Here is a 27514-nt window from a genome sequence, read left to right on the forward strand (position 1 = left end):
CAGCCAATCCCTGCACACCTCCCCGCTAGAATCCTCCTTCGGGCGGGGCGCGGATCCTGCCTACAAATCCCATGCGGCCAGTCTTCCGTCCGCGCCCAGGGAGCCTGTCTTCGTGGCCTCACTGAATTCTGGGAAACGTAGTAAGGCTGGGGCCGAGGCCTCCTTCCACCCCTCTCCTCCCTACGGGCTTTTCTGCCCACTTCCTTTTCTCCTGGTGACCCCACCCCTGCCTCCGCTCGGCCCCCGCCTCGGAACTGGGTGAGGTAGGCATCGGAGATGCGCAAGTGGGGCGAGTACGCCCGATGACGGGAGTCGCCTTCTAGCTGGCAGCTATGCAATCACCTTTGCTTCTCTTTCTCCGGAGGCTGGTGTTCTCCTTCACCTTTCCCCTACTTCCCTGCGGCACCTGCCAGGCACACAGCCCTACCTCTCCTGGGGAACATTTCCATGGTTTTAGTTTTAACTAGTTCCATGAACTAGTTCAGCCATCATCAGTACTGTACCTGTAATTGGACCATGGTTCAGGGTTATGTGCTCCCACCAACCCCCCAAAAAAGGGATGCTTTCGTCTACTTAGTTGTGGTGTTCATGTATATCTCAGATTCTAGACTAGGAATATATGGCAATTCAGCGTTGTGGGTTTCTATACAAGAATGTGTCCCTTGACAATACTACCTGCCAGTTGGGAGGTCAATTGAGGATAAGAGTTTCTGAGAACTTCACAGCTGGTAAAACAAACATAAGTTATACATATCAATAATCGCAGTTTTGGTTTTTTTCTCAAGACTCTCCTAGATCTCTGACTTCCTTGTTAGGACATTTGTCAAGTATTTAGAGCCTGTTATTAGGTTCATATACTATGCTTATGACAGATCAAAGTCCCTGACTCACCTCAATGTAGGTGAGTCATCTGCCACTCCACCGCTCAGCTGAGCTGTATTCTTCTATTTTCAATTGCCTGTAGCACATTTCCACCAGAATGTTCCACTTGTACCTCAACCCCACATCTCTGAAACAAATACTGTATTTCCTTCTTCCTGTCTTCCCTTTGTTCACTGTACTATTTATTATCCTCCCGTATGTTAAATTCCAAAACTCAAATTCACAGTCTTTTTTCTCTTTGATACACCGCCCCCCCCACACACACACACACAAAGCAATTAGTTTTAAAGTAACACTCTTAAATTCCTGTCCTATTCTGTGATCACATGTGACCTCAGTTCATGCCTGGGCATTTTAAGCGACCTCCCAGTCTTTTCTTCCATGTTTCATGCACAGTAATGCTGCCAGATTTATTTGTGTGTCCTCTGTTTTACTAATCCACCTGCTTTAATAGTTGCTCAAAAACATTCCATGGTTCCCATGACTAATTTTTAAATGCCAACCCTCTTAGCCTGGCCCTGACTCCCTTTCTAGCCTCATCTTTCACTGCTTCCTCATACAGTCCTCGTTCTTCAGCCAAACGGGATGCTTTTCATTTCCAATACACAGCTCTGTTCTCCTACCTCCATTTCCTCATTCATATTCTTTCCTCTTCTTGTAATGCCTTTCCTCCCATCTTCACCTTAAGAAATTTTATCCGCCTTTCAAGAGGTAGCTCATGCTGCCACCTTCCTGAAGCCTCCAGCCAGAATTGTTTCTTCCTCCTCACAACTCTTTAACACTCATCCTAATAATGCCCTAATGGCACTTACTACCTCCCCACAGGGCCTACTCAAAGATGCTAAAATGGGCAACATTTCAGGGTTGCTTTTACTTTGTTTAATCCTGAAGCAGCCAGTAAACTGCACAGAGCACAGAAACCAGATACAGAGGCAGGTTGTCGGGGAGGAAGCAGCTCGCACTGACTCCTTGTATCTACAGGCACACTGCAACTCAGTGACAGGGCCTACACAGAATGAGATGTCTCAGAATTGTAGACTCAATAACTTTAATAACCCTAGGCTCTTCACCATCCAGAAACAACTTGTACTATACATAAGGCAACAGTTTTACCACTCTGGAGGCACATCACCTAGGCCTAAGGTCCAGGTTCGAGTCCTGGAAATGTGTGCTTTGCATTTGGGGCAGGGGCATTTTTTCCAAATCCTTTCACATCCACTTAGTTTTTCTTGGGCAGGCCTGGCCATGGCCCACCACATCATATACATATTTGTTTTACATTTATTTGTGAACACATGTGTCATCTCATGAAATTATCAGCTTTCCAAGAACAAAAATCTTTTTTTATTTTAATTTGGTTTTTTTCTTTTTTCTTACTTTTCTTTCTTTCTTTTTTTTTTTTTTAATCTGTAGACCCAAGAACTTGAAAAAATCTTGGTTTCATCATTTCTGTATCCCTCATGGCACAAAAAGAAGTGTTACATTTGAAATTGAAATTATAGTCAGTGTATATATAGTTAAATGAACATTTAAGAAATAATGGTTGACTAGATTTTTCTGGATCAAGGAAAGGCAGAAGTGTATCACTACATACATACATTCTGGATCAAGGAAAGGGAGAAACTACTTATCACTACAAACGTGAAGTATAGCCTTCAGTATAATGAATTCTGAGAGATATTGTACTTTTGATAAAATTACCTTACTACAGTTTTACTTCTACAGTTTAGCTCCATACCAATGCAAATATCACAAAGATTTAGCCCAACTCCTCATGGGACAGTGGTCTTCAGCTCCACATACTGTTTTGCATCATGTTTAAAGAAATTAGGAGACTCCAAACATCAAGTCACTAAATGATTACAAATACCAGAAAGGAAGGGGAAGCACGAAAGGGAACAGGAACAGGGGCTTTCTCCAGATTTTGCCTTTTTCTTCAGGAAAGATACGCTCCCTAGAAACTTCCACCTACATGTTGACCAGAACTGTGTCACAAGATGATCCCTAGCTGCAAAGAAGTTTAAAACACAAGTCTTTTTGGTTGGGCTCATTGGCAAACAAAATTGAGGTTCTATTGTTAAGAATGAAGGGGAAACCATGGATATAAGGTAGACAAATAGCAATGTCTGCCTCATGTACCGGTAGGCAAAATTCTCTCATGCTCTAGTAAAAAAAGATCACGTATTTGTTACCAATATGACAATATGTGCTACCTCAACATTTAAGTCATTGTAAAATATATTCTCTTATAAAACAACTTAGTTTAACATTTCATCGAACAGAAATCACCATCAGGGTGCGTATACTGAAATATTGCAAAAATAAATTTTACATTAATCCGAATTTAGGGGCACACTCAAGAAAAGTTCTAAGTTCTCATGGAGTCTGTGTGTTGATGACTTTGATTCAAGAACAAGTAATAGAGATAAGATTCATATTCATACCTTCCTTGAAGGCATAAACATGAAAGGTTTTCTTTCAATGACTTTAGTCATGGCCTCCTTGGGATTCTCTGCATGGCACTGAGCAGAAATAATGCCTCCCAGATCCTCCATGTAGGGCTTGTCAGAATCCATTTCTTGCCTATATCTCCCAAATCACTTCTCTCATCACCTAACAGTCCCTTTCCTAATGCCATATCAAACTCTTAGCAGGTCTCTGAGCTCACCACTCTCAAGCTTCCAGACCTCACCTAGGTTTGGCACCTGCCTCTCTCCGTATTGCATCTCCTGCCCCTCTTTTCACCCACTGCACTTCAGCCACGCTGGTCTTTCCCAACTCAAAAACACAAAGTTCATTCCCTGCTTAAGACTTTTGCAACAGCTCCTCCCACTGCCTGAATGATCAACCCCAGCTTCCCACAGTTGCCATTCAGATCTGAGCTTAAATGACACCTACCTGAAGAGGCCTTCCTACTCTCCCACTCTTCCACTCTCCATGCTAAGGTCACATCCTCACCCTACCTACCACCAGCACCTCCACCCTGCTTATATTCTCCCAAAGTACATCTCACTACTTAATATTTTTTTGGCCCAATCGTTTTTGTCTCTCCTACTAGAATGTTAGAATTACAAGGAAGGAGATCCTGTCTGTTTTATTCACTGTTGTATCTTCAGTACTGGAACAGTACATGGCACTTAGATATTTAATTAGTATTTACTGAATGTTTATACCACTCCTGAGAAGAATAAGTGTAAGCAAAAGAAGGCGAAGCTGGCCGTCCTGAAATACTGTAAGGTGGATGAGAATGGCAAAATAAGTCACCTTCATCTAGAGTGCTCTTCAGATAAATGTCGTGCTGGAGTGTTTATGGCCAGCCACTTTGGCAGACATTATTGTGCCAAATGTCTCACTTATTGCTTCAGCAAACCAGAAGACAGTTACTTATATATGAGTTAATAAAAGACATGAACTAACAAAACACAGTTACTGAATGGATAAATGTATTAATAATTAAATGTCCCTCCTCTGCCTAGAACATCCTTCTCTACGATCTCCCCATCATCCTTTAAGTGACTGATCCTGGGCCGCTAATCTTGGGCCCCCCAACTTGTCTGATTTAAATGTCTTTCTTTTTTGTTCCTGTAGTGCCTTCTTTAGACTAGAGTTAATTATATGTATTGTAGTGTTTTCTTTTACTTCTTTTTTTCAATATATATTGTAGTTCTTGATTACTTGTCTGTTTCCCCTCAGACACAAGCTACAAGCTACATGTGGCCAAAGCCCAGTTTTGTCACTTCTGAAACACACATATTGCACCTTTGTGCAAATTAGAAGCAGAACACCAAGCCTGATGAGTGTTTATGGGTTGGAATCCAGTCACCAGTCTCCCTCCAGCAGGGAACAACCTATACATCTGTACATAGTGGCCCAGTAGACAATAACTGTATATGTTTAATTGAATGAGGGAGTCAATTTCCTCTGTATTTTAGCAGTTTTCTTAAAAGCAAAGGAACTAATGTGGGGAAAAGGATGAGGCTAACATTTATTGGAAGTCCACACTGCCACTGTTCTAGACTGTTTTCACACCTCTCATGTAATTCTTACAGCAACCCTACACAGAAAAGATTCATTTTACCATTTTGTGGATGAAAAAATGAGCTCAGAGAGGTTTTTGCAACTTCCCCAAGGTCGTACCATTGGTAAACAGTGAGTCTGTGATGAAAACCTAGGTCTAACTGATTCCAAGTTTGCCCGTGGCTTGCTTTGGCCATATGGGAACCTGACTGCTTGTTCCCAGGAGTCATGGGTTTTCTTGTTTGCTTTTTTATAATTTCAACTTTTATCTTAGATTCAGGGTATACATGTACAGGTTTGTTACATGGTTATATTGCATGATGTTGAGGTTTGGGATATGAATGACCCCGTCACCTAGGTAGTGAGCATAGTACCCAGTAGTTTTTCAACTCTTTCCCTCTCCATCCCTTCCGCCTCTGGTAGTCCCCAGTGTCACTGTTGCCATTTTAATGTCCAGAGTCATGGGTTTTATTTGCAATCCTGCGAAAAAGGCCCGTTGAAGCTAAATCTTGCCTTCTTCCCCCTTTTCTTAGAGTCTCTTCACCCCTAGTATCAGTATACTGGGGACATTCAATTGTTGACTGCCTGGTGATTGTTTGCCAGTGTAAGTTTTTTCTGATATTTATAAAGCTTTAGCAGAACTTTATTATTAAATAGTAATGTTATTCCATCAAATAATTTTTTATATGGATTATCACTTGTTATGTTTTAGATTGCATTGTTTTCTTAATATGTTGGCAATTTTTGTGTTATTGCCAAGAATGGTGATAATACAGCATGCTAAATTTGAGATCCCTGTTTGCTAAGAAATGATACAGTGGGCAAATTTAGTTAGAACTCTTCAAGGCTGCAGATATATTTTGTTTGCTTTTTTCTTTTTGTTTTGTAGAAGACACTTCTATGTGGTTTTCAGTTTTGAAATCACATACACTTTCTCTAATGAAATTTCTGACAAAAGACAGTAAATGTTTAATTGTCTTCTAAAACTGGGATGTTGCTTATCTCATAATACTGCAGTATTATCAATAATAAAATATGAGACTGTGTTAGCAGGGTACTGTGAGCCATAAGTACCATGATACACACAGCCAAACTAGGATAGTTATGACGCATTGTGTTGGAAGAACTTTTTATGGCAACAGCATAAGTAGGAATTATCTTTTTGTTGAACATAAAGATATCATTGGACTTTTCCATTTGGATATCCTGACTCTTCATACCAAACATAACTAAAATCAACTTGTTCTTTACCAAACCTCTCTACATTCTACAACCAGTTTTGTTTTTTTGTCTGTTTGTTTTTGTTTTTGTTTTTTTGTTGGGGAAGGTGTTTGCTTTGGGGTTTTTTTTTTTTGAGACAGTTTTGCTCTTGTCGCCCAAGCTAGAGTGCCATGGTGCAATCTCAGTTCACTGCAACCTCCACCTCCCAGGTTCAAGCAATTCTCCTGCCAAAGCCTCCCGAGGGATTACAGGCATTCACCACCATGCCCAGCTAATTCATGTATTTTTAGTAAAGATGGGGTTCACCATGTTGGCCAGGCTGGTCTCGAACTCCTGACCTCAAGTCATCCACCCACCTCAACTCCCAAAGTGCTGGGATTACAGGCATGAGCCACCACACCCGGCCGTTTTGTGGGGGGAGCTATTTTTGAGATGGGTCTCCCTCTGTCATCCAGGCTGGAGTACAGTGGTGCCATCACAGCTCACTGCAGCCTTGACCTCCTGGGCTCAAGCAATCCTCCCATCTCAGCCTCCTGAGTAGCTGGGATACAGATGCATGCCACCACACCCACCTAATTTACTTACTTATTTTTGTAGAAATGGGGTCTTGCTGTGTTGTGTTGCCTAGGCTGGTCTCGAACTCCTGTGCTCAAGCAGTCCTCCCACCTCAGCCTCCCAAAGTGCTGGGATTACAGGCATGAACCACCACACCCAGTCTACAACCAGTTCTTGTTCCCAGCTTTCTCTGTGTGGTATTACTAATCTTACGGCCAACAACCAGAGAATCTTACGTAGTTGAAAATTTCTTAAGGGGTGACCTACTTCACACTCCTGCCTCATCTAGGAAACCGTTGACAACATGATTAAGATCCAAGGCTCTAACTCAGTATTACAGGGTTCAAATCCTGGCCATACTATTTGCAATGGATTCTTGAGCAAGTAACTTCACTCTTCCATGCCTTGGTTTCAATGTGGTTAATGATAGAACCTATTTCATTTGGCTGGAATGAGGAATACATGAAACAATACATGTAAAGCACTTAGCCCAGTACTCAGCACATAGTAAACAATTAATGTTAGCCATGAATATTAGTAAGCAGATATTTATCCATTTTTTCTTAAACTCTGCCAGTGCTAGAACTCACACAACTCTTCAGGGCAGCTCATTCTAACAGTGGATATTTGTCATTTTTAGAAAAGTCTCAATTCCTTCAACAGACATTCCTCAGGTGTTCACTATATATCAAGCATGTTCTAGAGCATGAGAACAAAGGGATGACTGAAAACAGTGTTTGTCCTCAGAAAGTCCCTAGTCTAGCAACAGAACTCAGTGCCAGGTGGCCTGTGGCTGTCCGTCCCTCTCAGCCCATTTAGAGGTGACTCTTGTTTCTCTCATGACAGATCAGCTTTCACTACCCACCCCCAGGGACATGACCAAGGAGGTTCCTCCTCTCTACCCCTAAGCAGCGAGTCCATAGGCTCCCTAGAGAGTTCAGTGATCTCTTCTGGGGCAAGTCACCTAGCCGCAGTGAACCTCCATTTCCTTATCTCGAAATGGGAGTCAATAATCCCTGCCCTATTGATGTCACTGGATTGTCATAAAAATGACATCATTATGTAAAGGTCTTTATAACCTCCCAAGTACTCTATAATGATGAGATACTACTTATATTAAACCAAAGAAAGAAATGACTCTCCTAAAGATGGCATTTTAGACATCAGTAAGCAAGGGAAGATCTTTTGGTTGGGAGCTGATAAAGTGGTTAAGAAGAGAAATTTACTAAGCCCCAGATCAGACTTATAAGGACAAGACTAGACTAGACTGAGTCAACCACGCCTCCAGCATTGCTCCTAAAAATCTTATTGGAGGCCATATATTGTGCTGGAGGATCACCAAGGTTTAGGTCCAGACAGACAGAACTAGAGTCAAAATGCCTTATCAACCACTTACTAGTTTGATGACTGTGTGCAAGTTCCTTAATCTAAGCTATATGAATGAAACAGTACATGTTAGCCATTAATATTAGTAAGCAGATATTTATCCGTTTTTTTTCTTAAACTCTGCGAGTGCTAGGAATCACACAACTCTTCAGGGCCGCTAGTTTCAACACTGGATAGTCATAATTTTTAGAAAAGTCTCAGTTCCTTCAACAAACATTTCTCAGGTGTCCACTATATACCAAGCATGTTCTAGAGCATGAGAACAAAGGAATGCCTGAAAATAGAGTATTTGGCCTCATAAAGTTCCTAGTCTAGCACAGGAGCTCAGCATCATTTGTAAATCAGATTCTCTCTCCTTGGAATTCAGAATTAGAATTGAGAGATACTCGAAGAGTCTGGACTGTCTTCTGAGCAGAGAATAAAAAGTAGCTATCATCTGCCCACCACAGACATGAAAAAACAAGAAAGAAAGTTTGCAGAGAGGAGAGAATGAAACAGGAATATAGAGAGAAGCAGAGAAAGAAATGGATCTTCCCATCTCGTCATGAGCTTCCACTTCCAGGTAGGCAGAACTGCCAGAGACTCAAATGAATTCCTGCCTTAGGCTTCCAGGGGACACCCTGAACTTTTTTGTTTTGGTTTGGTTTGGTTTTTTTGAGATGGTGTCTTGCCTCTCACCCAGACTGGAGTATAGTGGTGTGATCACAGCTCACTGCAGTCAGGTGACCCTCCCACCACAGCCTCCAAACCCGCTGGGACTACAGGTGTGCACCACCATGCCTGGCTAATTTTTGTTTTTTGAGATAGGATCTCACTCTGTTGCCCAGGCTGGAGTGCAGTGGCACGGTCTTGGCTCACTGCAACCTCTGTCCCCCAGGTTTAAGCAATTCTCCTACCTCAGCCTCTCAAGTAGCTGGGATTACAGGCATGCACCACCATGCCCAGCTAATTTTTGTATTTTTCGTGGAGACAGGGTTTCACCCTGTTGGCCAGGATGGTCTCAGATCTCTTGACCTCGTGATCTGCCCACCTCGGCCTCCCGAAGTGTCAGGATTACAGGCGTGAGCCACCCCACCTGGCCTAATTTTTGTATTTTTTGTAGAGTCGGGGTTTTGCCGGGTTTCCAAGGCTGGTCTAGAACTCCTGGACTCACACAGTCTGCCCACCTTGGCCTCCCAAAGTACTAGGATTACAGGGGTGAGCCATTGCACCCAGCCTGAACTTTTAAAATAAACTGTTTCTTATGCTTAAGTTAGGTCCAGTCAGTTTTTATTTCTTGCAAGCTGGGACAGTTCACAGTTTCTCCTTAGCACCCCTCTGTTTTCTTGATTAGTGTCTCTTGGAGTTCCAGAAAACTGCCCAGGCATTTGCAAGTGGGACTTTAAAAGCCTATCTTTTACACTCAGATGAAAGGCAGTAGGAAGTAGGAACAGATTCTCCAACACTTTGGAGGCATGTTAGCACCTTTCTAAATTATGGAGGAGTGAACTGCCAAATTTCATTCATCATTACTGATAATTATTGTGAACCAATCCAGCCAAAAGAATTCTGAACAGACACTTTAAAAACCTATGCCAAATTAAATTGACTGTACCAGGCTTATCACATTGAAATATTTATTTTAAATAGTCTTAAAATTATAATTATGTTAATTGTTTTATTAAAACCAAGAGAGAAAACTAACCATTTATCAAACTGCTGAGACTGCTAAAAGGTTACATAAATAAGACACACTTAGTAAATATTTTCATCCCATTCAAGAAAGGCTTTTGTGGCCGAGTGCCATGGCTCACACCTGTAATCCCAGCATTTTGGGAGGCCGAGGCAGACAGATCACTTGAGGTCAGAAGTTCGAGACTAGTCTAGCCAACACTGTGAAACCCCATCTCTACTAAAAATACAAAATGAGCTTGGTGTGGTGGTGAACGCCTGGAGTCCCAGCTACTCTGGAGGCTGAGGAAGGAGAATTGCTTGAACCCAGGAGGCTGAGGTTGCAGTGAGCCGAGATTGCACCACTGCACTCTAGCCTAAGCAACAGAGCAAGACTCCATCTCAAAAAAAAAAAAAAAGGAAAGAAAGTCTTTTGAAATTAATTTGTTGCAGACATCATTGATTTCCTGCTGCAGATCCATCTTACTCTCTTCATTATTCTTAGAACCCCAATTTTGTTCAGATATCCAACCTCCTTCAAGTGGCCATGTGCTTCAGGGGAAGGCTAGACCTACCCCAGCTCCAGAGGTTGGGTCATAATTGATTCCTCTTATAAATGGTTTATTCTTGGGCACAGAACACAGCTCTAGCCAGTGAGGTGTAAGAGTTGAGGGCTTGAGGGAAAGATTTCGCCTTCCCAAGAGAAATACAAATGAACAGATGGTCTTGTCTTTTTCTGGGTGTTGTCATTTGTGACCATAAAGGCAAACAAAACTAACACCAAGAATAGCAGAAGAGAAGGGTAAAAGAACATACATGAGGTTTTTGAGTCACCGAATTAACCAACAGGCACCACCTACTATCCCCTACCCCTAGACCACTTATGTGATCATAATAAATGCCTTTAATATTTAAAACAATTTAAACTTGAGATTTCTGTGGCTTGGGGCTGAAAAGCATCTTAACTGTTATATCTAACAATCTCTTTAAAATGATGGTACCATTTGGCAATTTCTAACAGTCTTATATGCATTCAGAAATAAATAAAAATAATCATGCAGCTATCCCCCTACTGCCCTTAAAAGTCCCATGTGTTCCAAGAAAGAAAATGTCTTTGAAATCTTCACTCTTGTCACCTGCTGTTTTGTACATACAATGTACCAACATAGGACCCTGCCCACTTCATTCCGCCTCCACAGAATTCTGTCCAGGGACACTCTGTTAAAACTGTATTTGGAGAATTTCCTTCCTTCTATGCCCACTATTATTGTGTATGACTGCTTTTTTGGGCTTTTTTCACTCTCTTGTTCTTTCCCCATCTTTGGTTTCTGAATTAAGAGTTTTCATTTCCCTTAGTGGTCCTTAATACGGTTGTTTGTTACTGTTGTTGTTGTTGTTGTCAATTGGCATCAGAACTTGTTTTAACCGAAACATCTTTCAACAGGAGGAATCCATTTTTCTGTCAATGTATCCCAGGTGGCTAACTTTCATTATGCTCAGGTCGATGATTCGTGAATGGTAGTTTTCCTTCTAAACAAGCGTTGCCATGATGGGTGAGTAATGGTACGTTTGCTATATTCCAAAGACTGAGGGAATAAAACAGATTCCACCCACATGATAATAGGGTTAATTTGACTTGACATATTAAAGGTTGTTTATTTGTTGGCTTGATTTCCATAGCCTAGTCTTTTTTGGCTAAGGAGGTATCTTCTAGTCCCAAGTTATTTCTATTCATGCATCCATTCAAACAAATTTGCCTTTGTCTCCAGGTTCTGTTTCTTATGATAAATTTTTAGAAACCCCAGGCTGATCAAGAAACTCTCAAAATAGGAAGTGAACCAACAACATTTATACTTATAGCTCTTTATGTGCTTGAGGCAACATTCAGGAATATTCTTTCCCTACCCTTGTTCTCTCAAACTCTACCTCTTTATCTTAATCTACCTCTCTCCTCACCCTCTGTATTTTTCTCCTCAAAGGTATGCATAGTGCTTCCATGCCATTTTCACAGCCCTATGCGCTAGAAAACCTGCCTACACGTTTGCTTTTAAATGAGGTAGTACACTTTGCCAGCTTCACTATTTTCTTTCTTGAGCTATTATTCCTTTTTTACCCAAAAATTTGGCCCCATTTTTTATGAAATCAGTAGTTATGATTTGACACTTAGAGAGATACAAGCAATTAAGTAATGTATTCTTTTGAAGTTCTTCAAAGATGACATTCATTCAATAAAATCCCTAGCTGTGATATTTATCCCAAACTCCAGAACCGCATATCCAATTACTGTCTTCTTCATTTTCTATCCCACAGACTGGTCAAATTTAGCAAATGAAACATGTATCCACTCTACTACGCCACTCTTACCTGTTTCTTCTTTGGCATTATGCATCATGGTTAATGGCTCTACTATCCATCTCAATATGCAAACCAGAAACCTAACCTCATTCAGCATGCTAAACCATTTCACATCTAAAATATGTCTACACCCTGTCCTTTCCTCTCCTTCCCACTGGTATTACCAAGTATTACTTAGCCTCTTAGTTCACTGTCCCACCTCTAGTTATGCCCTGCTCTAAGCTAACAGAATGATCTTCCTTATCCCATCCCTCATCCCATTACCATCTCCATGAAGACTTTCCAGCCCCCACTTTCATCCCCGCAGAATGGATTGCCTTATCTAGTGTGGCCCCTAGTGCTGTGGAGGGATTTCCATTATGGGGAAGTAACATAGCCCTTAGTGGTTACAAGGTACATTTTCTGAAGACAGAACATTAGAATTTGAATCCTGGCTTTACCACTTACCAGCTGCAAGTTACCAAATCTCTGTTCCTCAGTTTCCTCTTCTATAAAATAGCACTAATCAATAGTACTTCTTGGGGTCGATGGGAGAATTAAGTAAGATGATACATGCTGGCACTTAGCGCATGCCTGGCACATGGTATTGATATACACCCAATAAGTTATCATCATCATCGTTATTATAGAAAATCTACGACTTTCACTGCACTAACTTGTTTATATTTTTCTTTACTAGGCTTTGAGTTCCTTGTACCTAATTCATCTTTGTAACCCAGCACCTAGCACTGGCCTGAAAAGTAGGAGACACTCCATACATATTTTTTGATTGAATCATCAGGTTACTGCTTGGCTCATAACTCCTCACTGGCTCCTGATTGCCTGCGGAATAAGATTCATACTTTTTCAGCTTGGGCAACATAGTGAGACTCCATCTCTACAAAAACATTACAAAATTAGCTGGGCATTAGCTGGGTCACACACCTGTTGTCCCAACTACTTGGGAGGCTGTGGTGAGAGGATTGTTTGGGCTCTAGAGGTTGAGAGAGACCCTGTCTCAAAACAAAACAAAACAAAACACTGTACTCTTTAGCCTGATTTATGCACCTATTCAGCTTAATCTTCTCCTATACTCTAAGCACTTGCAGTTGCCTGGACATTTCCTTCAATCAGGAATGTCTTTCCAAGCCCTTTCCCCAAACTTGGTGAACATTTTTTTATATATAAGTCCTTTATCAAGTATCTTTTCCTTTAAAATCATTCCTGACCCTTTTATAGGTGGCCAGCAAGTCTGGAAACATAGGCACATACATAATAAATGGTTTGTTGGTTTTATACTATAATACACAATGAAATAATATATTTGCATTGCCTGATTTCATGGCCACCCTGTAGCTAGAACTGATCCCTCCTCCTCCTTCATGCCATTAGCCCCTTTTATGAAACACTGATTAGCTGGGACAGAATATAGCACACAGAGGTTCTGCTTTATTCATCTTTGTATCTCAATCACCCAGCCCCATGATTGGCACAGACAGGCACTCAACAAATATTTGTTGAATTAATAAAATGTAAGTAAATATTTATGGATCATCGTTGAATAGGCCAAGAAAAACTGCCACCCATTTAATCATTGATAGTGAATATCCCTAATCCCCCTACATTCATTTTCATCACTGCTGCTCTGGGTATTCAATGAAGCAAAATACTTGGCATGTGCCTTGGTGACCTCATTTTGCATTTGTTGCATTCAGCTTTCATTCATGGTTAAAACATGTTTCTTGAACAAATATTTTCATTTTTAAAAAAGGAAAATTTTAAGGAAAAGTATCTGCTTTAATCAGTCAACATTATTTGAAATTCTTTTTCTTTAAGAAGAAAAATATTCAGCCCAGCACGGTGGCTCACGCCTGTAATCATAGCACTTTGAGAGGCCAAGGTGGGCAGATACCTGAGGTCAGGAGTTCAAGACTAGCCTGGCCAACATGGTGAAACCCCGTCCCTACTAAAAATACAAAAATTAGCCAGACGTGGTGGCGCATGCCTGTAATCCCAGCTACTCGGGAGGCTGAGGCAAGAGAATCACTTGAAACCAGGAGGCAGAAGTTGCAGTGAGCTGAGATCATGCCATTGTACTCCAGTCTGGGCAACAGAGAAAGACTCCATCTCAAAAAACAAAAAACAAACAAACAAAATATCGATAGAGTAATAGGCATATAAAATATTTCAAAATTAATGATATAATGAAGTATGAATGTTGAATGTTCATTTCAGTAAGAGCCAATTAAAACCTGACCAGATAAAAATATTTCTGTTAAGGTCAACTTGAATTTATACTGGCTGTTGGAGCTCATGTATGTGGTTGCAGTCAGACCATGTGGTGTTTTCTACAAGCACACGCGCGCACGCACACACTCACACACACACCTGTAGCAGATTCCTCTGGCTCAGTTTTGGACTGGCAGAATCCAAGTCAGTCTCTTCTTAGCAAATTCTCCAGTGAAATAATATTCCTTAAAGATGACATTCAGCTAGAAAAATAAATGTTTAACGTGACAGTTTCATGACATAGTCTGTGAAATTGAAGACAGCCCCTGGCTAATGATGATACCCACGTTGTCAGATCCATGTTTTGCAGTCAAACACTCACTGATCTAATAAGGGAACCATTTAGAGGTTCTCTCTGCTTTAATAATGACTCATTGTCCTGGGAATCTTCACTCTCTATGGGAATAAGCCCTGGAGTGGCTCACAATTTGATGGTCACTATGACAACTCTGAAGCTTTCAGAGATGCTCTGGTTCTGTCGGCGGGTGGTTATGTGTTGATCTGATTTTGAAGGAGTGTTGCAGTGGAGAGGTAATACCGCCATCACTTATTGAAATCTAAAGTAAAATTATTGCCATCCAATAAAATATTACTCTGTTCACCATTAATCCAACCTATAAAAGGCATCTTGCAATATGAGCCATAATATTTAGTCATGGCACAATAGTATCCAGGCTAGGAGTGCCGAGTTGGCATTTGAAACCTCTCAGAAGAAGTTGTTAAATGATATAGGGTGATCAAAAAAATAATTGAACGCTTCCAAAATATATTTGTCAGTAACCAGGTAATTCAGAATCATGTATGAGCCAAAGTATGAGTGACCTTTTCAATGTCTATGGAAAGTGTTAGGTTGTGATCATGTTTATATTAATATTTGTACGTGTTCAATTCTTTTTTAATCTTTCTGTACAATAGTATGAGTGTGATATTAGTATATAATCCGAGATCCAAACATCCCACAAAATGGGATTTAGTTGGTCTTTGAAACCCCTGAAGTTATGTGCAAAAATATTGTGTAGTTAAAAGTTAAAATTACTTAATTTTATCCCATATTATAATTTGTCTTTATGTAATAACATGGAATCGATAAAAATTTTCATTAACAAATTTTACGATGATGTAATTACTTAATTGCTAAGTTAATCTTAAATTTAATTTAGAGTTTAATAAACTTCTACAGTTTTTAAAGTACGTAGTAGACATATTAAAAATGTGTTATCATATTAAGTACAGTTTATAACCTTGGCTGTTGTGGCACCATTATCATCATTCCTGCTGTGGGACCCAGGGCCATTCCTAGCCCATAGAAAAATCTTTCTAATTCATACAGATTTTAAGAAGTCTCCTAAATGCCCTTCTTTTGGTAGGAATGAGTCAGTCCTGCAGTGAGAAGCATTGTTTAGTATGTAGACTTGATTTCAAACTCTTTTCATGCTCTCAGCTTGGTACCTATGTTCAGTGCACAAAATAAGCAACTATACACAGCAGCCCCACTGGGACCTCAATGAAAATGAGAATAGACTATGACTCTTCAATACTTTTACTAATTAAAATACCTCAAACAGAGAGCAAGACATGCTCATCAATTAAAAAAATAAGACACTCAGCCAGGCACAGTAGCTCACACCTGTAATCCTAGCACTTTGGGAGGCCAAAGCAGGCTAATCACTTTGAGCTCAGGAGTTCAAGACCAGCCTGGGCAACATGGTGAAACCCTGTCTCTAAAAAAAGAAATACAAAAATTATCCAGGCATGGTGGCTCATGCCTGTGGTCCCAGCTACTCGGGAGGCTGAAGTGGGAGGATAGCTTGAGCTGGGAAGTGGATGTTGCAGTGAGCCAAGATCACGCCACTGCACTCCAGCCTGGATGGCCGAGCGAGACTCTGTCTCAAAAAAAGAAACTATATTTAGTTGTGAAACTGCTTTTACAAAAATTATAACTGAGAAAATTACGACAGCGAAAGATCTCACCTAACTGACTCCATCTTGCTTCTAACCTCCAAGCTGTCCTAGTTAATTCCTGGGGGTAGGCAGAACTAACTTTGGGAGGAGCTTAGTTTATAGTTTAACTTTGAAACAAAGGATGATAACAGCCCTTTCCCAAAACAAACCCCCTTTCTGCCTGGGGACTAGATTGCCCTTGCAGGATTAACACATTAGCCACAAGATTAGAAATTATGGTTTAGGAGTATGCAGCTGGAGGCTGCAAGATTCTGAACCTCCCCAAATTGCTCCTGGAGATAACAACACTGTTGTAAAACCTAAAAGCAGTGCTTGAGGCATTTTGCAGACCCTCAATGGATCAGTACTCAGTGGATTAGCTGGCACCACCCAGATGGATAAACTGGCTCATCTGGTCTTCTGGCCCCACCCAGGAAATGATTCAGCATAAGAGGACAGCTTCGACTCCCTGTGATTTCATCTGTGACCCAACCAATCAGCAAACCCCACTTTCCAACCCACTACCCACCAAACTGTCCTTAAAAACGCTGATGCCTGAGTTTCTGGGGAGACTGATTTGAGTAATAATAAAACTCCAGTCTCCTGTACAGCTGGCTCTGCATGAGTTAAACTCTTTCTCTATTCCAATTCCCCTGTCTTGATAAATCGGCTCTGTCTGGATGGCAAGCAAGGAGAACCCATTTGGAGGTTACAGTTGATTCTATGATCCACATGTTTTAACAGTTTAATATCTCTGAAATTGAAAGGTCTTACAGTGCCATATCCATTCTGACAATCAGTAAATTGTATATAATGAATATATTCATTGAGAAAAAAAGATTAAAGAAATGAAATAATCCTTCTGTTTATATTGTGTTTTCCTGAGAATAATAGGTCATTTCCTACTTGAAAGATGATACGGTATAGGTCTACCAGAGTATTTTCCCTTGTCCTCTGTTTTCAAAGACTCCTTAGACTAAAATAATCCCTCTTCAACCCCAAAGCAGTTTGCTTACACTCTTGTGACCTTATATTCTGCTTTGCACTGTAAGTGTATTTTACTTTTCTCACCTGCTAAACCATAAGCTCCTACAGTGCTTGGCCTTTCGACTTTTCTCTTCATTACGCCATTGGCCAGCAGTGTGACCACATGGAAGCATTACGGACTCTGAAGCCACGGTGATGTGTGTCCAGATCTAAGCCTTGCTGTCTACTAGCTTAGTGATCTTAGGCAAGTTATTTAATCTCTGAGAGTCCCAGTTCCTCATTTGTAAAATGGGAATAGTCATACTTAATCCATGGAATTGGTTCAAAGGTTTAAAAATGAGCCAAGTTGTAAAGGATTGGCACTTGGCAGGTTCTTTGTAACTGATTATCACTTTTTCAGAGACAGCATAAATTTTGGAATCAGATTCAGATCCTGGCTTGGTCACTTGATATGTCTCTAACTACAAGTTACTTCTCTAAGTCTCAGCTCTAAGTGCCATGAAGGTCAAGATCTTGTCTGTGGTGTTTACTGCTGTCTCCTTAGTATCTAACACAGATCCTGACACATGGTTGTTGAATGAACCAATACATGAATGAAAAATGAAGATAATTTCTTACCACACTATTGTGAGAATTCTAAAAAATGTACACTCTCTACCACTTACAGTTAAAATGCCCACTACACAGTAGGCCACAATAACTGATTTTTGATGCTCAAAACAAATGAATATAAGAAAATAGGATACATAAAGTCCCTGGGCAATCATGCCTCTATATTTACCATGTAATTATAGGAGTAGGCAATAAGAGGACGTGGCTAAATGGCTGGCCTGATGACTAATATCTTCTAGTATTAAATTGTGTTCATACCGCCAACACAACACTATTAAAGGCAGCAAGAATCACTTGTTTGTTTAGTAAATATGTATCGAGCACATAGGATGTGGAGGATGCCAAAATGGATGAAACATTTATGAACAAGTACATCTATGTCAAGGACAGCATGTGGAGATGCTTGCTTTCTAAGAATTGAGGCCTCAGATGACTGGAGTTTCCATTATAAAGAAGATTCCAAAAAGATCATAATGACTAGACAGAATGCTTGGTAACCCCTTTCTTTAATTCAAATACTACTTTCAGAATGGTGACATTTCTGCTTCCACTCATTTAGGCAGAAAGAGTAATCCCAATGACCTTTGGTCATCAATGTAGATAGTAGAGAAACAGATTATGGAGGTTAGGACGAGGGAGTTTCCTACTGCCCTGGATATTTCCCTCCCAGTATTGCAATAGGATGGGAAGGAGGACTGCATAGATGTGAGGAATAGGTGGCAGTATGGTGAACTGCAGTTTTGAGTCTAAAGATACATGATCACCCCACACCTCATCCAGAACCTGGCTTCTAGGTGATTTCACCTAAAATATTCCAAACTGATGCATGTCATGCTTGTTCTCCAACATAGATAAGAGAGTAGACGCTGTAGGTAGTAGTAAAGTCCTATTTCTCAAGAGGAGAAAAAGTCCTGAACCGTTATGCTGAATTATCAAATTTGAATTTTGTTACCACATATTTATATATTGAGACCAATAAATCTTAATTCAATATATATAATATGACATATAGTTAAAACAATAGTATATGTCTTCATATAATAATTTCTAGCCAAAAGAGCTAGACAGTAACCTCCTAGCCTAGCCTTAAGCTTCCTTAGCTCCCTTTGTGCCCTGTAAAGCACTAATAGTATAAGTAGCTTTCTGGACATAACAGGAAACACAGGATACTGGTAGTAACAGCAATATAGCTTGAAAAATAATAAGCAGAAAACGTTCTAGGATCAAGGACACATGAAGAAAAGAAGGTGAAAGGGAGGGGAGGAGAAGGATGAGGCAAGAAAGAAGAAGAAAGGAAAGAAATAAATTAATAAGTTCCATTCATCTCAAGGAGTAATTATGTAAAACCTTGAGCCAGAGGAGCTCTGAGGAATGGTCCTTCCACCCTCACTGGCCTTTGGGGAGCCTCTGTATCACTTAGCTGGGGAACATGGTGCTGACCTATATGAAACTCGACGCTGGGAGAATCTTCTACATCAGGCCCCAGGCTGTATGAGTACCCCAGGCCACTTCTGGTAGAGTAGCAAGCCGCAATAGGTGATCCTTCCGGCTCCCTAAAGGGAGGACTAAAGTCTAGTCCACCCACTTGGTCAATCCCAAAATGAACAGAACAGAAAGGGGATGAACAGTAGTTAGGAATAAACGTGTGTGGAAGGGAAGCAGGGAATTATTCCCGTTCCCAGACATGGGCTCATGAAGGTTTATTTTGGGTAGGCCAGATGTGAAAGACTTCTCTATTTCCTAGTGTTCCCAAGGCAACAAAAATCAGGACTCATGTCATTTGTGATGAAAAGGAAGTTTAGACTTTTACCAGGTTCTCCTTCCTAGGTACTTCTGAAAATCCCCAAGGAATGCTCACCTGTTCCACACATCTGCCCTCGCTACTGCTTGTCCCCTCAGCTAGGAGCAAAGAGCTAGACTGCTGCTCCAGTCTTCGGCAGGCCACCCCGGCCATCTCAGAACCACCTTCCAGGTTGCCACCAGGCTTCCCTGTCTGCTGTATTCCCAGCACCGACACACACCCATCCCTGCATCCCCGAAGTACCACAACAATCAGGAGTCTTGGGATAACAGAAAGGAATTATGATATAGAAAACAGCATTTTCCTAAAAAAGAATCGGGCTCCCAAATCCTTCACCTGCCTCAGGTTGCATCTTTTCTACGTTGCTGATTACAATTTTTTGCTATGCTTGGCTCCTAACTCCCTCTGTGGAATGATAGTGGGCAGCTCCAAGTCCTTTTATCCAAAAGAAGCCCTTGGGGCTCTGCAAGTGCTGTAAACCCCACCACACCTCTGATTTGTATCTGCCAACATGGAACAGATGTGGAGAGGATGAAGAAGTAGGAAGAAGTTGAGAAGAAGGGAGATGAGAAAGATCTGACTGAAACAGCAGCACTATGCTCTATGGCTCAGAAGTGTCTTCTAATAGCAACATTCTATATTTTATTATATAACAACTTTTCTCATGAGTTATCCTCTTATAAGAAAAACTGAAGGACTATCAATAGAAAACTTCACCAAGCTGCAATTTTTGTAACGTGACATTGCAGAGTATGTTCTTTTTTTAGGAAGGTGCTAGGCCTGCCTTATCCCAAAAGAAAAAAGAACATGGTAAGACTGCCTTGTTTATTGAGATTACTAAAATATTAAATTGATATCATGAGTCCAATTTTAGTGTGTCTAAGTGAGAATCTGTTGAAGCAGACGGGACATTATGGGAAGAAATCTTAGAAAGTAAAAATTAGATTTTTCATACACAGAGTAGCAGCTGCTGAGATAGCAGGAAAATCCTTAGAAGCCATTTATCAGGCGGCAGTGTGGTGAACAACAATGAAGACAACTCTTCTTTCAGATGAGAGAATGGTCCAACACACCTCTGTGACTGCAGATGACAGCATGCTGTGTTCCAGATATTGGAACTATCAAATAACTGATGTTCAAGGGTTTATACTTCTGAATGAACATTCTAGACTGCAAATTGCCTTTGACTTAACGTGACCAAAAGCAGAATTCTGAAGTGTAATCACATGCTGGATGTGCCCAATGACTATGATACAGAGTGATGTGTGCATATGCCGGTGGTTTCTATAGGTACAGACGTGCCAAACACAATTGAATAGACAGGTCTGAGACTAGGCAAGTTCTTTAAAGTAGAAAAAGCCACAATTGGGATAAAAACAATGCAAGAATATGGGTGATAAACAAGAAAGTACAATGGAGTAATTGCAACTAAGGCAACTCAGTTGGTAGATAGGTCGAAGAACCAAAGAGTTCAAACATTTGTAAATGATTTCCCTGCTTTTGGACAGACAGGTCAAAGTTACTTTTCTGAACTATAAAGATATGTTGGGAGATGAATTTTAGAGGAAGTAAAGGGCCACCCCAAAGTAAAACTGTCAAGTTGATAAAGTCTGTTGTCATGATGACAATAGCTTTTGAGAAGAGGATTGACATGATGTCAATGTTTTGTTTTTAGGAAGATTAATCTACTGGTAATAAGATGACTTGAAAGGGGATGGGCAGGGTGGATTCAGGTTTTGTGTGTCTGAAGCTAATACCAGCTTTAAAAGGGTGGGGGCTCTGTTTAAGGAAAATAATACAGATTCAAGTATACAAAGTTGCTAGGGCCCTTCCCAGAACCTTTGAATGGCTTCATGCAAGGAAGAGAGTCTGAAGGTTAAGTTTCCTTTCCTTCAATATAAACCACCTCATAAGCAGATGATAACTAAGTCACTAACACTCTTACCCTCATCTTGCCAGCCACGCAAGTGAGAACCCCAGGAGTCATCTTTTATCCTTCATCTTATTTCCTCTTCAGTCACCAAGCCATGCCCATTTAATTTCCTAAATATTTCTCAAGTTCATTTATTTCTTCATTCTTAATGCCAGTACCTTAGATCTACCTGTTGCTGCCTCTTAACTACTCCATTGCAAATAGCTTTTCCAAACTGGTTCCCTGTTTCCACCCTGCTTACTTCCTAGAGACCTATCCTTCACCCAGCCACCCAGAATACTCTACCTGTGGGTAGATCTGATAATCTCGCACTTCTGGTTAACACTCTTCATTAAAGCTTCATCAGGAGAAGGTCCAAGCCTCCACAGCAGTATAAGCAAAGCGTGTGTGATCTCGAACCCCTTTGTCAGCTCAGCTGTTGCTTTGCACTTCTCACATGTCAACACAATACTGCATTTCCGGCAAATGCCTTGAAAGTTTTTACATCTGGACTTTTGGTTCCTGACTGATCTCTTGGCTGAGAATTATCTCCCTTTTCCCTCATCCCTCCTCCTTCCAAACTTTCTTTACCGGGCTCACCTTTTCCTGGGGATCTTCATAGAGACCCACCCCTCTGCTCCAATCAAGCTAGTGACGTGCCCTCCTCTGTAATGCCACATACAGTGCTCCATCAAGGCACTCAGCACCCTGTGTTAAAAGGACCTGTTTATAGCTGCCTTTCCCCCTCCTCTCCAGACTGTGATCTCCTTGGGAATAGGAGCCACATCTGATGCATTTTTGTATCCCCAGCACTTCGCAGAATGTGGGTCTCACTAGATATTTTTGAATGAGTGAACAAATTAATGATGAGATGGAGCACTACATGAGTTATTCTCTGTGATAGAGTATAGAAAGATAAGAGATAGTTCTGGGGTATGTCTAAGCTTGTGAGTAGGAGAAAGAAAAGAAATCAATTAAACACAGGAGACAGAATAATTAGTAAAAGGGATCAATAGCTATCGTTTATGTTGTTTTTCTATTTATCATCAAGTTAAGTTTATACAATGATGCATATTACTTTTTAAAAATGAAATAAAGGAGTTTATTAGGGTAATTTAATTGCTAAGCTACTGAGACAAAAGGACCACAAAATAGAATGATGAAAATGTAGTGTAAATGTAATTCTCTCACATGTCCAGTGGTGATCAGTTTAGGACTGGCAGAGGAGCATTGCTGTCCTCAACATGCTAGCCCTGCCACCTTAACAGCAAGTGCTTCTACTATGGTTCGAATGAGTCCCCCAAAGTTCATGTGTTGGAAACTTAATCCCCAATGCAACAGGATTGTGGGGTGTGGCCTAATTGGAGGTGTTTAGGTCATGAGGGCTCTGCCCTAATAAATGGATTTATGTTATTATCTTGAGAGTCAGTTTGTTATGAAAGTAAATTCAACCCCCTCTTGCCTTCTCTTGCACACTCTTTTGCCTTGTGATGCCTTCTGTCATGTTTTGATTGCAAACCAAAAGTATCTGAGACAGGTCTCGTTCAATTTAGAAAGCTTATTTTGCCAAGGTTAAGGACACACCTGTGTCACAGCCTCAGGAGGTTCTGACAACATGTACCCAAAGTGATTGGGGTACAGCTTGGTTTTATACATTTTAGGGAGGCATGACACATAAATCAGTGCATGTGAGATATACATTGGTTCAGTCCAGAAAGGCGTGACAACTCAGAGCGGGGGCCTCCAGGTCATTGGTAAATTTAAAGGTTTTAAGGCAGTGGGTTGGAGGAGTTATTATCAATAGAAAGAAATGACTGGGTTACAATAAGAAGTTGTGGAGACTAAGGTTTTATCATGCAGATGATGCCTCCAGGTAGCAGGCTTCAGGGAGAATAGATTGTAAATAGATTGTAAATTCTTATCAGACTCAAAGAGTCTGTTCTATCAGTAATTACAAAAAGGATGAGGGCATAATGTGACATGTCTGGATCCCACTTCCCATCATGGCCTGAACTAATTTTTCAGGTTAACTTTGGAATCCCCTTGGCCAAGAGGAGGGGTCCATTCAGATGGTTGGCAGGACTTATAATTGTATTTTTGGTTTACATGATGCGACAAGAAGGCCCTCACAAGATGCGGCCCCTCATTCTTGGATTTACCAGTCTCTGGAACTATAAGCCAAATAAACTTCTAATGTTTATAAGTTACTACCCATTCTGTGCTATTCTGTTATAGCAGCACGAAACAGACTAAAAGCTTCCAACCAGTGGTGAGAACAAAAGACGAGTGACAGGACAAGTAGTCAGCTTAAGGGAAGGCATAAGTTGCCCCCACTCCTGGCCAAGTGCCCATTCTCAACTGCAAGGGAGACTGGGGAATGTAGTTTCTAGCTAAGTCTCCACAGCTAAAATATGAGACAAGTTCATTTTTATTTTTATTTTTTTAAGGACAGGTTTCACCCTGTCACCCATGCTGGAGGGCAGTAGTGTAATCATAACTCACTGTAGCCTTGAACTCCAGGCTCAAGTGTCCTCCCACCTCAGTCTCCCAAGTAGCTGGGATTACAGGAGTGAACCACCACACCTGGCTGAAAGTTTTATGCATGAAAGGAAGGAGAGAGGAATACCAAAGACAAGTGGCCTGCTGTAAAGTCTTTTGTTTCTACAAAATGAGAAAGAAAGAGAATGTTTTAGCAAAAGCCAGATTTCATGGGATTAAGAGTTTTGGGGCAGCGAACAAATGAAGATGAAAAAGTGCAGATATTTATTCAGATTTAACAGTAAACAGAGAAAATAGGATGATGACAAGAAAGAACTAGAGTAATAGGTGGTGGTGTTTTTGTTTGTTTTGTTTTTCTTGAAGGTGTAGTGCCCGAGTGTATTAGTCAGGGTTCTCTAGAGAGACAGAACTAATAGGATATATGAAAGGGGATATATTAGGGGGATTTGACTCATATGATCACAGAGGTAGAGAAGTCCCACAATAGGCCGCCTGTCAGCTGGAGAACCAGAGAGCTGGTAGTGTGACTCAGTCCAAATCCAGAACCCTTAAAACCAGGGAAGCCAACAGTGCAACCCTTAGTCCAAGGTCAAAGGTCCAACAGCCCCTGAGAAGCCTCTGATGCAAGTTGTAGAGTCCAAAAGCCAAATAACCTAGAATTGGATGTCCAAGGGCAGGAGGAGAAAAGGTGTCCTGCTCCAGAAGGGAGAGAGAGAGAATCTCCCCTCCTTCTACCTGTTTGTGCTAGCTAGGACCCCAGCCCACACTGGATGATGCCCACCCGCATTGAGGGCAGATCTTCCTCATTCAGTCCAGTGACTCCCAAATCAATCATCTCTGGAAAACCTCACAAACTCAGAAGGGATGCCTTACCAGCCATCTACACATGCCTCCATTCGGTCAAGTTGGCACCTAAAATTCACCATCACACTGAGTATGTTTGAAGATGTCAGTGAAGAGAAAGATAAAAAACTGACATTTGGCTGGGCATGGTGCCACAGCTATAATCCCAGCTACTTGGGAGGCTGAGGCAGGAAGACTGCCTGAGCCCAGGAGTTTGAGGCTGCAGTGAGCTAAAATCATGCCAACACTGCACTCCGGCCTGGGCAACAGAGTGAGATGCTCTCTCAAAAAAACGAAACAAAACAAAACAAAACCTGACAATCACCCAAGTGCTGTAGAATACATATTCTTTTCATCAGTACATGGAGCATTCTCCAGAATCGACCACATCTTAGACCACAGGACAAATGTCAATACATTCAAAAAGGTAGAAGTCATATCTCATATCTTTTCTGACCACAAAGGAATAAAACGAGAAATCAATAAAACAAGAGGAACCTCAGAAAATACAGAAGGACGTGAATATTAAACAACATGCTCGTGAACTACCAATGGGTCAATGAAGAAATTAAGAATTAAAAAATTTTTTTAAACAGGCCGGGCATGGTGGCTCAGGCCTGCAATCCCAGCACTTTAGGAGGCTGAGGTGGGTGGATCACCTGAGGTCAGGAGTTCGAGACCAGCCTGGCCAACATGGTGAAACCCCATCTCTACTAAAAATACAAAAATTAGCTGGCGTGGTGGCAGGCGCTTGTAATCCCAGCTACTTGGGAGGCTGAGGCAGAAGAATCGCTTGAACCTGGGAGGTGGAGGTTGCAGTGAGCCAAGATCACACCATTGCACTCCAGCCTGGGCGACAAGAGCGAAACTCCATCTCAAAAAAAAAAAAAGAAAGAACAAAATACTATCATAATCTTTACCTTCCCTTTAGCAGACACTCCCTACACAGCAAGCTGACTCTGTGCTGACTTAGAAGCTCCAGAGCACCAGATTACCTTAAGACAGCACAGTCAATCTACAATTTACAAGTATGCCTGCAACAGAACTCTTTCCACCTGGAGAGCATCTCCAGACAATGGCCACTTTACAACCTAGCTCTGCCTGCAATGGTGCCAGCTCGACCGCAGGGTAGATAAGACACCATAAGTGAGTCAAGTAGACCCCCACCTGCTGGCTCCCTCCCCTGCATGCTGTTCATGCCAAGTCCCCCTTTAAAAGCCCCTGCCGTCTGCCCCCAAAGCAAAGCAGTATCGTTAAAGGGAAGAACCTGTATTTCTTCTCATAAGCTAAGCTTTGGAATAAATCACTTTCTTTATACCAGATCCGCTCTTGTTAATTGGACTCTGCAAGCAGCGAGCAACTGAACCTGCATTTCAGTCACAGTATGGCAGATGCCTCTTCAGTCACACTGAATTCACACTTATCCCCTGGTGGCTGGAAGAATCCAGATATACATGATAAATCCATGGAACACATACATGAAAAATGGAGTTAACAAAGCATGTCGATCTTGAAAAGATGTTAGGTGAGCAATCCTGTAGGTGGGACCCTACATGGCCACAAAGGGCCAGAGGTTTTAACTACTTTGATTTTCTACCAAGAGCTCATGCTTCCCTCCCTCTATCCTTCCCTCCTCATCACCTTCCCGACCCACTATTTGCTTTTAATTTTCTCCATGTCCTCCTGCATATGATCACCTTCTGGTTTTTGTTTAATCTCAAAGAGACATTTCTAATCTCTGCCAAGGTACCCACCACTTACCGGGTTAAGAGCATGGACTCTTAACTCAAAAGGCTTGAGTAGCATCTTAGTCTTTAAGCAGTGTAACATCTTTAAGCCTCTGTTTTCTTATATGCAAATGGAGATGATAATACCTACCTTGTGATCAGCTTCTGAGAATTAAATGGGAGGTCCGTGTAAAGTTCTTCGCATAATGTTGGCACCTAGTGATCACCAATAAATGTTAACTTTATGTAACAGTGCTGCCAGATAAAGCAGCTGACATCAGCCCAAAGCCTGACCAGTTCAGGCTATTGGCTCAAGTAAAATAATAAAGGAACATCAAATACTGGGATGAATTACACACATCCCTCTGGAACAACCTTTAACTATGTAGACCTTGAATGAACCAGGAGCCAGAAGGAGTGCAGTCTGGTTTTAACAGCAGTCAGCCTTGGTAGGGCCTCCTGGGGTTGGCCTTCACAACAATAGGAAGTGCTGAGTCATCCTGCCCCCGGGGTAGGGTGGGGAAGCAGGCAGAAATCCTTCATGGCAGGCCTCCGAGCAAGCATTCCAGGGCCTACTCTGTCCACTCTGGTCTCCTGACCCATTTACAGCTGACCTTCTCTTTGTCACAACCCTATTTATTCTCCCATCTCTTGCCCACTGATCCAACTGGTTTTTTTCCTTCTCTGGACTCAGACCTCCTGATCCCAGTTCTTGAGGTGCAGCCAAATGGTCAGGTGTTCTTATAAACACCTGAAAATTTTCTCCTTTGAATCAGGGGATGCCCTGAGCAGGAAAAGTACTAACTTTCTTGCTGGGAACATTGCTCCCGTTCTTCTTTTGAGAGTTAAATAAGAGGG

General features: G+C 41.4%; 2 long non-coding RNA genes across 3 annotated transcripts; one reads left to right on the top strand and one right to left on the bottom strand.

Moving 5' to 3' along the window:
* The first annotated feature begins 73 nt into the window (after nt 1-73).
* LOC117073611 lies at nt 74-13821 on the top strand. 2 transcript variants are annotated; one of them, XR_004433296.1, is made up of 5 exons: nt 74-263; nt 5433-5503; nt 8429-8623; nt 11156-11264; nt 12746-13821. It is a non-coding gene; the product is annotated as an uncharacterized LOC117073611 (long non-coding RNA). The 2 variants fall into 2 exon arrangements; XR_004433295.1 differs by having other exon boundaries at nt 11156-13821.
* LOC117073610 lies at nt 11187-27154 on the bottom strand. The gene is made up of 3 exons (XR_004433294.1): nt 26808-27154; nt 14434-14537; nt 11187-11297 (listed from the first exon to the last, which is right to left on the bottom strand). It is a non-coding gene; the product is annotated as an uncharacterized LOC117073610 (long non-coding RNA).
* Nucleotides 27155-27514: the final 360 nt, after the last annotated feature.

Source organism: Trachypithecus francoisi, unplaced genomic scaffold, assembly GCF_009764315.1.
Source record: "Trachypithecus francoisi isolate TF-2019V2 unplaced genomic scaffold, Tfra_2.0 Lachesis_group4, whole genome shotgun sequence".
Taxonomy (NCBI): Eukaryota; Metazoa; Chordata; class Mammalia; order Primates; family Cercopithecidae; genus Trachypithecus; species Trachypithecus francoisi.